General features: G+C 43.6%; 1 protein-coding gene and 1 non-coding gene across 5 annotated transcripts in view; both read left to right on the forward strand.

Moving 5' to 3' along the window:
- Positions 1–12,340, forward strand: part of PTPN11 (protein tyrosine phosphatase non-receptor type 11) — a 94,791-nt gene that overhangs the window by 11,497 nt on the left and 70,954 nt on the right. The gene's annotated exons all lie outside the window — the stretch shown is intronic.
- Positions 3,390–3,510, forward strand: LOC133752379 (small nucleolar RNA SNORA26). Its single transcript, XR_009864925.1, has one exon. It is a non-coding gene; the product is annotated as a small nucleolar RNA SNORA26 (small nucleolar RNA).

Raw genomic sequence — 12,340 nt, forward strand, 5'->3', positions numbered from 1 at the left:
ACGGGTAGTTCCTGATCATGTGAGTCATGCTGATGACAAGCAAATGGACTCACCATTTTTGAAGCAATTTTATTTGGAATTAATTTCAAATTAAGAGAAAAGTTATAAGAATAGTACAAACAATAGCCATCATTTTCTCAAATTCACCAGTGTTAATGTGTTATCCCATTTTTTATCATTCTTTCTCTTTTTCTTTTTAAAAATTTAAAGAATATTTTATTTTATTTATTTGAAAGTTAGAGAGAGAGAAAGAGAAATCTTTCATTTGCAGGTTCATTCCCCAAATGGCCACAATGGCTGGGGTTGGGCCAGGCTGAAGCCAGGAGCCTTGAACTTCATCCAGGTGTACTGCATTGGTGGCAGGGTCCCAAGCCTTGGGCCATCCTCTGCTGCTTTTCCCAGGCCATTAGCAGGGAGCTGGGTCAGAAGCAGAGCAGTTGGGACACAAACCAGATGCTGGTGTTGTAGGTGGTGGCTTAACTTGCTATTCCATGATGCTAGCCCCTGTTCTCTTTCTTACTCTGTAAAATGCTCATTTTTAAATATTTTTCTGAACATTTGAGGGTAAATTGTATACATAATTCAGTGTATATTTTCTGAGGATAAAGTTATTCTCTTTAGTTCTTTTTTTTTTTTTTTTTTTTTGACAAGCAGAGTGGACAGTGAGAGAGAGAGAGAGAGACAGAGAGAAAGGTCTTCCTTTGCTGTTGGTTCACCCCCCAATGGCCGCCGTGGCTTCTCCTGGTGCTTCTCCTGGTCTCCCATGGGGTGCAGGGCCCAAGCACTTGGGCCATCCTCCACTGCACTCCCGGGCCACAGCAGAGAGCTGGCCTGGAAGAGGGGCAATCGGGACAGAATCTGGCGCCCCGACTGGGACTAGAACCCAGTGTGCCGGTGCCGCAAAGCGGAGGATTAGCCTGTTGAGCCACGGCGCTGGCCTAATTCTATTTTTTTTTTTTTTAAGATTTATTTTATTTATTTGAAAGATAGTTACAGAGAGAGGTAGAGACAGAGAGAAAGGTCTTCCATCCGCTGGTTCACTCCTTAGATGGTCGCAACAGCTGGAGCTGTGCCAATCCGAAGCCAAGAGCCAGGAGCTTCTTCTGGGTCTCCCACTTGGGTGCAGGGGCCCAAGGACTTGAGCCATCTTCCACTACTATCCCAGGCCGTAGCAGAGAGCCGGATCAGAAGTGGAGCAGCCGGGTCTCAAACTGGTGCCCATATGGGATGCCGGCGCTGCAGGCCAGGGCTTTAATGTGCTGTGCCACAGCGCCAGCCCCTCTCTTTAATTCTTAACTTGAGTAAACTTACCACTAACAATGCTTTTATTTTTTGTCTTTAAATATTTTCTTTATTTGTTCGAGAGGCAGAGTTACAGACAGGAAGAGACAGAGAGAGAGGTCTTCCATCTGCTGGTTCACTCACCAGTTGGCTGCAATGACTGGAGATGGGTGCTTCTTCTGGATTTCCCAAGTGGGTGCAGGGGTCCAAGCACTTGGGCCCTCTTCCACTGCTTTCTCGGGCCATAAGCAGAGAGCTGGATCGGAGGAGGAGTGGCTGGAACTTGAACTGGCGCCCATGTCGGATACCCATGCTGCAGGTGCAGGCTTAGCCTACCAAGCCACAGTACCAGCCCCACTAACAATACTGTTTGTCTAATCTCTGTATTCCATCCTTGTTTATTGACCCAGTAATATCCTTTATAGCATTTTCCCTTCTCCAGTACTGGATCCAGTTGTATTTGGTTTTTGGGTTTCTTTAATCTGAAACATTTCTTCAGCCTTTATCCTTTATTTTATTTTATTTTTTAAAGAATGCATAAGTCCTTCCCCACATTTAAAATAAATTTCTCAGTTTGGATTTGTCTGCGGTTTCATCATTCTAATGATGATTAGATTCACTCTAATCATTTTATTAGATTTATCCTCAGCATTTATATAGACAATATTGTATACTTCTCAGTATTACAGGACATGCATTGATGATGTTAATTTTGATAGCCTGATCATGTGGTTGTTCATCTCCATTGTATAATTACAGCATAAAATAATATACATTGTGGGCTGGGCATTTGGTGTAGCAGTTAAGAAGCCATTTGCGGGGGCTGGCATTGTGGGTCAGTGGATTAAGCTACTGTCTGTCATGCTGGAATCCCATTTGAGCACCAGTTTGAGTCCTGGCTGCTCCACTTTGGATCCAGCTCCCTGCTAACATATCTGGGAAAGCAGGGGAAGATGTCCTGAGTACTTGGGTCCCTGCTACCCATGTGGGAGACCCAGGCTCCTGGGTTCAGCCCGGCCCATTTGAACTGGTGGATGGAAGATATCTCTGTCTCTCTTCTCCCTTGTCCTCTCCCTCTCTTTCTGTCTCCCCTCCCCATTCTATAACTCTACCTTTCAAATACATAAAACAAATCTTAAAAAAAAAAAAAAAAAAACAAAAAACAGGTGAGGTGCCACTTGGGGTACCTGCATCCTGTACTGGAAATGTCTGGTTTTGAGTCTGGCTCCGCTTCTAATTCCAGCGTCCTGCTAATACACACCCTGGGAGGCAGCAGGTGTTGGCTGTCTCTGCCATTCACGTGGGAGACCCAGGGAGAGTTCTGGTCTTCTGGTGGCAGCCTGGCCCAGGGCTGGCTATTGTGAGTGTTTAAGGAATGAACCAGTGGATAGAAGAGCTTTCCCTTTCTCTCTCTCTCTCTCTCTCTCTCTCTCTCTGCCTTTCAAAAAAGAAAGCTTTCAGAAAGCAGTATACATTGTGATGTTTCTCCAGTGTATCATTACTATGTATAATATACAATGATACACGTGTAATGTATAATTATACATTATAATGTTTCTCCAATGGATAATTGCATTGTATAACTGTCAGTTTCGTCTGTTGTAACTAAAAAGTGACTGAGACAGGAATAGTCCCCAGCCTGTATATCCTGCTCCTCTCAGTTTCTCCCTCAGTTCAGCATCTGTTGGTGATTCTTCCCTTATCCAGTCCTTACTGTGTTGTTTGCTAGTTGCATGTCAGAAACTTTTAATGCGGTATTTCAGCTTCTTAAGTTATAGCAGTAGCTTAAAACAGAATGTATTATATGCTTTGAAACACCTCTTTTCAAATTAGATTGCGTGTTGAGAAAACAGAGCTGTGCCTTAGTCTCACTTTTTTTTTATTGTAATTAGGAAGGGAATAATTAATATTTATTGTTTTTCATGATATAATAGCTGAGCACATTTAATGTGTAGAAAAACACAACCATGTCAGTCAATAAAAGTGCATGTGTTTCTTTAAAATATGTATGATTGTTGCCTTTATTGGAGAGAAAAAAAACCCAGAATGTATGAGTTTTTGTTGTTGTTAAATGCAGTTGGTAGAAAAATTATGTTTCACCCTTTCTTGTGCCCTTTCAGAGCTGACAGAGTGCTTTAAGAGGCTAGCACAGAAGGGGAAAGTAAGTCTCCATCAAACCCAGAGAAGAGATTGTCAGCTCATCTTTGAATCCTGTCTGGCGTCACAGCTGGAAAAAGTGTATTTCTTCTCATAAATTAAACAGAGCTTTAAACCAGTTTATAGTCTACCTGCTGTAACCCTGGTAGGGTGGTTGCCAGCGTCTGTAGAGGTGTTTCTGATTTTGGTTCTTCCCCTCTACTATCAGCCTGATAGAACTTGCCGTTTCTATCAGCATAAAAACAAGGTCCGTTGCTTTAGATGGTGTGTCTAGTGTGCTGCACTGTGAGATTTAGTTTAGCTTGTTGCCGTGTAGAAAGCACCTGCAGTAGCTGTTTTTTCAAGTCTGTATTTATTACCACAGTTACCCGTGGTGAGCTCCATCTGGGTCTCCCACATGGGTGCAGGGGCCCAAATCCTTGGGCCATCTTCTGCCGCTTTCCCAGGTGCATTAGCAGGAAGCTGGATTGGAAGTGGAGCAGCTGAGACTCAAACTGGTGCTCATATGGGATGCTGGCTTTGCAGGTGGTGGCCTAACCCACTACGCCACAATGTTGGCCCTCATGGGTCTTTCCACTGGTGTTAAAATAACAAAATTTATTTTCAAATGCATGGGAGGCTTTGGTGCATGGTTTTGGTTTATATGCACAGGTGCACTAGTAATCAGCCTTATAAATTCTTGTTAATATCACTGCATTGGCATATAGACAGGGAAAAATGGGGCTTCAGCACCACAAATTGCATAAGAAGTAACTGTATACTAGAAATAATAAACATTTTTGGTCTAGTAAGGAGCTGGAGGGGCTGGTGCTGTGGTGTAGTGGGCAAAAGCACCAGCAACCCATATGGGTGCCAATTCAAGTACCGGTTGTTCCTCTTCTTATCCAGCTCTCTGCTATGACCTGGGAAAACAGCAGAAGATGATCCAAGTGCTTGGGCCCTGCATCCATGTGGGAGACCCAGAAGAAGCCCCTGGCTTTGGTCATTGCTGCCATTTGGGGAGTGAACCAGCCAACAGATGGGAGATCTCACTCTCTCTGTCTCTCTGTCTGTAACTCTACCTCTCAAATCAATTAATAAACGATCAATCTTAAAAAAAAGAGCTGGGTGTGTGTGTGATATGGATACACTGGAAAAGACTTAAACACCTCCTCTGCCCCAGGAACCTGCCAATCTAGCTTCTTGTAGAAATGTATGGTCAGATGTTGTGTGTCATTAAGGGAAACGTTGTAGAGATGTGTGGTTTGGGGCCTGGCATTTGGCACAGCAGTGAAGGTGCTGCTCGGATGCCTGTGTCCCACAAATTAGAGTGCCTGGGTTTGAGTTCCAGCTACGTCTGCCAGTTCCAGCTTTCTGCTGACGTGCACCATGGAGGCAGCAGTGACGGTTCCTGTAGGTAGGACCCTGCTGTCCACTTGTGAGACCCAGCCTGAATTCTGCACTGCTGCCTTTGGCTTGGCCCAGCCTTGGGTGTTATGTGCATTTGGGAGTGAACCAGCAGATGGGAGATCTCTCTTTCTGTGTCTGTCTGCCTTTCAAATAAAACATTTTTCTAAAGGAAATAAATGAGTCAGCACTATGTTATACATCACCCAGGAGAAACATGATAGAAATGTGTTATTACATACTATGTTGTATTTTACCCAGTGGAAACGTTGTGGGAACGTGTTATTGGACACTTTGTTGTGTGTCACCCAGGGGAAACATGATAGAAATGTGTCATTAGATACTATGTTGGATTTTACCCAGTGGAAACGTTGTAGGAACGTGTTATTGGACACTTTGTTGTGTGTCACCCAGGGGAAGCATGATGTATTGAGAAGGTGGGATAAGGGAGCTGACTGTGAGGACCCAGAGGGAAAAACAGGTGTAAGGTCAGGTGTGGCATGTCTGAGGAAATCGGAGAGATCGTGGAGCATGAGAGTCAAGTAGAGGCCACACCCTGTAAAGCCTTGTGAAAACCTGTGGCTTTATTCTAAGTATTTTCTGGCTGAAAACTAAACTCTAGGTTCCAAAGGTGAAACTTAGGGCTGGCTCTGTGCGAAGCATTTTGCATGCATTAATTTGTTTCCAGTGCACGACAGACGTCATAATGGAAAAATCTGATAAATTTTACCATGGCACGATGAACTGCTATAGGAAAAAAACCCACAGGTAAAAAGGGGGAAAAAACCTGAGACAAATATTTGCCACACATATGCTAAAGGATAATTTTCTGGTTAAATCAAGAACTCCTACAAATAAAAATAAATTTTATAGGAAATGAGCAATGAAAAACTGACAACTCATAAAAAGGAAAAACAGGTGGCTTGAAAACACAAAAAAGTGCTTGGTCTCACAAAGAAATGTAGACTTGAAGTGTATCATTTTCCGTTAACAAAGATGAAAAAGTTTGGTTATATATAGTATTGACAAAAGTGAAGGGAGATGGGGATTTCTCATGCAATTTATAGCCTTCTCTTGAGGATAGTTTGGCAGTATTTGTCAGAATTTTAAAAGCATATATATTGGCAAAGCATATTATTTCCTTTTTTTCTCTCCCTAAGATTTGTTTATTTGAAAGGCAGAGAGAGAGAGAGAGAGAGAGAGGGAGAGAGAGGAATCTTCCATTCATTGGTTCACTCCCCAAATGGCCGCAATGGCCAGAGCTGAGCCAATCTAAAGACAGGAGCTTCTTCCAGGTCTCCCATGTGGGTGCAGCGCACCAGGCACTTAGGCCATCTTCTACTGCTTTCCCAGGCCATAACAGAGAGCTGGATCAGAAGTGGAGCAGCTGGGACTCTAACCGGCGCCCATATGAGATGCCGGCACTGCTGGCGGCAGCTTTACCTCCTATGCCACAGTGCTAGCCCCAAGTAAAAATAGATTTTTAAAAATTTGTAAAAAGATCAAGACATTGCTTACTCAGTTCCTTCTGACCAGTTGAACTGCTAGTCCAAAGGAACCTTGAGCTTTTCTTTGGCTCTCATAGCTGTCTTCACTGTTCTAATAAATGGATTAAAACAATTTTAGGAAGTTTATGTTTGTGTTCTCAGCAAGATTTAAAAAGAAATTGACTCAAAAATCAGAACCTGAAATAACTGGCTAAGTAAAGATTAAGTGGGAGTGAAAAACAGGACAACCAAATACAAAGATCTTGATGGACATGGTTAATGGTGTACCTGAGGCTGCCACCACAGTGATGTGGTGAAGGACAAATGTGAGAAATTCTTCTAGGACTATTTTTAAAAAGGAAAGTTGATAACAGTGGTGATAATAAGGGAACAGATTAGCAGGTGGCTTGTGGAGGCTGCTGCTGGAGAACTCATGCTTAACAGGAAGCAGGTGCTGCGTCTGCAGTGTTACAATTGGTGAAGACTAATAGTGGGGTCAGGTGATGGGAGCGACCTTCCGCAGGGGAGTCCTCCCCGTCCATGGAGATGACAAAAACTTTCCCCCTCAGAAACCCCATCATTTAGTCTTAAGGATATTTGTTAAATACTAAAGTATAATACTTTTTTTTTTTTTTTTTTTTTTTGTGACAGGCAGAGTGGACAGTGAGAGAGAGAGAGACAGAGAGAAAGGTCTTCCTTTTTGCCGTTGGTTCACCCTCCAATGGCTCCTGCGGCCGGCTCATCGCACTGATCCGAAGCCAGGAGCCAGGTGCTTCTCCTGGTCTCCCATGGGGTGCAGGGCCCAAGGACTTGGGCCATCCTCCACTGCCTTCCCGGGCCATAGCAGAGAGCTGGCCTGGAAGAGGGGCAACCGGGATAGAATCCGGTGCCCCAACCGGGACTAGAACCCGGTGTGCCGGCACCGCAAGGTGGAGGATTAGCCTGTTAAGCCACGGCGCCGCCCAAGTATAATACTCTTCATAAATAAAAATAATTAGAGAGGCTGACATTGTGTGCAGTGGGTTAAGCAGCCACCTGTGTTGTTGGCATCCCCTGTGGGTGCCAGTTCAAGTCCTGGCTGCTCCACTTCCAATCCAGCTTCCTGCTAAAGCACCTGGGAAGGCAGTGGAAGATGGCGCAAGTACTTGGGACCCTGCCACCCGTGTGGGAGATCAGGTCGGAGTTCCAGGCTCCTGGCTTATCCTGCCCCAGATCTTGCTGTTGCAGTCATTTAGGGGAGTGAAGCGATGGATGAAAGATCTCTCTGTCTCTCCCTCTGCCTTTCAAATAAATAAATAAATATTTGAAAAATTTAGAGTGTGTACTTTCTAATGGCCAAAGTAGTCAAGTAGCAAAAGACAAAACAAAACTTGAAGGTTCAGAACAATTGGCAGATATGAAACTTAACATAAGGTGTCAGTAATAATGGATTAAACCTTCCCACTCAGTGGCTGAATCAGGTGAAATTAGACTAATCTGATTGGCACAGAAAGAATGACAGATTTAAACAAACATGAGCAAAAAGGATTTGCGTGGTACCAATTACATCAGGCTACGTGGAATTCAAAATAAAGAATATTAAGTTATTTAATACTAGAATAATTTTGTATTGAGCAAAGGTACAATCCATGGCACAGAGATTGTAGTCAGGAATCTTTGGGGGCAGGCATTTGGTACAGTGGTTAAGATGCCTGCATCTTATATATCAGAGTGCTTGGGTTCAAATGCCAACTCCACTTCCGATTTCAGCTTCCTGCTGATAGGTACTTCAGGAGGCGAGGGATGATGGCTCAGGTGCCTGAGTCCCTGCCACCCACGTGGGAGACCTACATTGAGTTCCCAGTTCCTGGCTTCAGCCTGGCCCACCCTAGCTGTGGCAGGCATTTGGGGAATGAACCGGTGGAAGATATTATCTCTCTATCTCCCTCTCTTGCTTCCTTTCGATGCTTTCCAAATAAAGTAAGAACAAATAAAAAAAAAAAAAAGAATCATTGTATATGTTGAATGAGAGTAACAGTAAACAAACAAACTATAATAGTTCTAAGACTGTTTTTCAAGTGTTAACTTACTAATTTTCACATCCTAAGAAGAAGACAATATTTTTTCCCTCATCTCACAGATAAAGAGATTGGGACAGAGAGATGAAGTTGTAGCATTCTGGGATTCCTAACAGTGCTTTGGCTCTATAGCCAGCTTCAGTGATGAGAACATGCTCCAAATGAGGTTGTTAAAATGTGTTTTGCAGACTTGTTTTTCTTTTATTTCTCCCTTTGGATAGGTTTTAGACTTGCAGATTAAAAAAGATGACTAAACAGTAGGAGAGCCTAACATACATCCAGGTTCAATAACACGGCCGTTTTCCGACCCCTGGAGGTGCATTGCTCTTATACGTGAAGGTTTTAGGTTGAGAGTAGCCCTGAACATGGGGAGAAGGACTGGGCTGTCGATTGTTCCCTCTGCAGGAAGTTGAATTTCAATTTCTTGGTTCCCAAAGAATGAATGGTTTGTGGACAGACTCTTAATTTGGAGGTGAGAGCCGGCTTTGAGGTTTTACCATTCAGTGACTTTTTCTTTAAAAAAAAAAAAAAAAGAATTGAAGGAGATAAAGATTTATTTATTTGAAAAGCAGAGTGGCAGAGATGGAGAGATGTACAGAAGGACCTTCCTTTGCTGGTTCACTTCCCCAGTGGCCACAGCAACCAGGGCTGGGCCAGGCTGAGGCCAGGAGCCAGGAACTCCATCCAGCTCTCCCAGGTGGGTGGCAGGGACTCAAGGACTTGGGCCATCATCTGCTGTCTTCCCAGGCACATACATAGGAATCTGAATTAGAAGTGGACTCATACCAGCGCTCCGATATGGATGTGGGCTTCTCAGCTTAACCCACTTTACCACAATGCCTGTCTTTGTATGGTTTCATTTTTTACATTTAAAATTTCTTTTTTTTTCCTTTTTGTTTAAAAAAAATTTTTTAAATCTTACTTGAAAGACTTACAGAGGGGGAGAGGCAGAGGCAGAGAGAAAAAGGTCTTCCATCCTCTGGTTCACTCCCCAAATGGCAGCAATGGCTGGACCTGGGCCGATCCGAAGCCAGAAGCCAGGAGCTTCTTCCAGGTCTCCCATGTGGGTACAGGGACCCAAAGACTTGGACCATCTTCCGCTGCTTTTCCAGGTGCATTAGCAGGGAGCTGGATTAGAAGTAGAGCAGCCAGGACTCAAACTAGTGCCCATATGAGATGCTGGCACTGCTGCTGGTGCTTTACCCCCTACGCCACAATGCTGACCCCTTAAAATTTCTAATTCATTTAGGACTTATTCTTTTATATGTGAGACGTGGGCCTAACTGTATGGTTAGGTTGTGGTGTGTTACTTTCTACACGTGGTGTTGGATTCTGTTTCTAACATTCTGTTGATAACTTTTGCATCAATGTTCCTGAGTACCATTGGTCTCTGGTTGTTTCTTTTTGCACTATCTTTATCTGGCATAGGTATCAGTATTTTTTTTTTAAAGATTTATTTATTTATTTGAAAGGCAAAGGTACAGAGAGGCAGAGGCAGACGGAGACAGACAGACAGACAGATCTTCCATCTGCTGGTTCACTCCCCAAATGGCTGCAGTGGCAGGTGCTGTGCTGATCTGAAGCCAGGAGCCTGGAGCCAGGAGCTTCTTCCAGGTCTCCCACGTGGGTGCAGGGGCCCAAGGACTTGGGCCATCCTATACTGCTTTCCCAGGCCGTAGCAGAGAGCTGGATTGGAAGTGGAGCAGCCGGGACTCCACCCAGCGCTCATATGGGATGCTGGCACTGCAGGCCGTGGCTTTACCCACTCCGCCACAGCACCGCCCTGTTTTCACACTTTCTAGTGCACTTTCTTTCTGGAAATGGTGGTGGAGTTTTAGGCCTGCAGCTAGCTCCTGTCTCTTCTGCTGTGTAAGATTTTTGTGGTAATTTAGAAGTTTGATCATTCCCTGGTTTCTTCTTTTGACTGTGTGTTTTTTGTATAGTTTGATTTTTTTTTTTTAAGTTCTGTATTGTTTTTGAAGGACCTGTGGGGAAATGTGGATTTAAGCAGTCTGCATTGTTCTTGGCTTCTGGGAGGTATAGGCCCTGTTCTAGACACTTATAAATATAAACTTATCCTCCCAACAATCCTATGACATAGATGCTATTACTATCCTCATTCCCCCCATTTTATTTACAATTTGAAAGGCGCAGAGGTAGAGAGAAATCTCTCATCGGCTTATGTACTCCCCAGGTGCTCGCATTAGCTAGGGCTGGGCCAGGCTGAAGCCAGCACGTGTAACTCAGTCTGGATCTCCCATGCTGCCTTCTGAGGGTGTGTATTACCAGGAAGCTGGATCGCAAGTGCAGCTAGGATTTTTTTTTAAGATTTTCTTATTTATTTGAAAGAGTTACAGAGAGGGAGTGGTGGGGAGAGGTCTTGCATCTGCTGGTTTGCTCTCCAAGTGGCTACAATGCCCATGGCTGAGCCAGGAGCCAGGAGCCTCGTTCTGGTTTCCCATGTGGGTGGCAGGGGTCCAAATACTTAGAGGCGATTTTCTGCTGCTTTTCCCAGGCCATTTACAGGGAGCTGGATGGGAAGTAGAACAGCCAGGACTTGAACCGGCACCCTAGTGGGATGCTGCCATCACAGGTAGTGGCTTTACCCACTAGGCCACCATGCGGCCTCAGAGCTAGGATTTGAACTAGGCACCTTGATAAGCCATGTGGGGTTCCAAGTGAAGTCTTAACTGCTGTGCTAAAAAACCTGCCTTGTGCTATCCTTAGTTTATGGATTACTTAACATAGAGGTTAAACAACTAGTTCAGGGTCACATAGAGCTGGAAGTCAAACCAAGGTTATCTGTGACCAGAGTCCCAGCTCCTGCCCCTATAAGTGTTGTCACCACATACTAGTGATCTTCTGTCAAACTGGGGGTGGAGTACAGTTACAATTTTGTTTTCATTTAATTAAATTAATTTTTAAGGGGGAGACAGAGCGAGAGAGTGCTCTTTTCTACTGATTTATTCTCCAAATGTCCACAGTGACTGAAGCCGGAAATCATGAATTCAATTCCGGTCTACTGTGTGGGTAGCAGAGACTCAACTACTTGAGCTATCACCTGCTGCCCTCAAGGGTATGCATCAGCAGGAAGCTAGAATTGAAAACAGGGCCAGGTAGCAAACCCAGACATTCTAATATGGTATGTGTGCATCCCTAGTAGCATCTGCACTGATATGGCAAATGTCTGCACCTCTTTTTGTTTTTAAACCATAGACCTAATATTCTGAAAGACTTGGTTTCCAAACCTGTATTATAAAATAATCTGTTTTTCCATTTTCTTCCCCTATGGGTAGAAGCCATGTTTGGCATTCAGCTTCTGACTGCCGTACCGAGGTAACAGAATTGTTTTGCAGTCAAAAACAGAAGAGATTTGACATTTTAATTAGTTTATGTGGGTAGACAAATGGAGGGTTAATAGGAGAGTTCCATTATACCTTTTGAGAAATTGTAAGTAGCTGGAAGCCCTTTTATTCCTTTTTGATTCCCTAGAGCTCTAAGCACCTAGATGGGAACCACAGATCAAAGAAGCCGAGGACAAAGGCGATTTTTTTTCCCTCCTGATAATTAGATGATTGAAGAAATGATACTGAATGAGGAAGTAGGGTATGACAAGTATTGCGTGAATTGTGGTCGATGTTTCCCAGGGCGAGAGTCTGTCTTCATCTTCTGACAAGCTCTCAGATGGAACAAAAAGCAAACTAATATTTTATTCATTTGATCTGAGCCTTGTGATTTTTTCCTTAGGCCAATCAGTTAGTCAGAGTGACATTTGGATTTCTCCCAAAGCTCTAATGAGATGCTGTAAGAAAAATTAAAAATAAATTTCATTTAATGTAAACTAGGAATGTTGAAGTCATACTACATCTGGATTCTTCCATTTGCTGGTTATTTACTTATTTATTTATTTATGTTTGGGTGGTGAAAACACAGATAGTATATTGTCAAACTTGAATGCTTTTCTTTAAAAAA

This window comes from Lepus europaeus, chromosome 23, assembly GCF_033115175.1.
Source record: "Lepus europaeus isolate LE1 chromosome 23, mLepTim1.pri, whole genome shotgun sequence".
Lineage (NCBI taxonomy): Eukaryota > Metazoa > Chordata > Mammalia > Lagomorpha > Leporidae > Lepus > Lepus europaeus.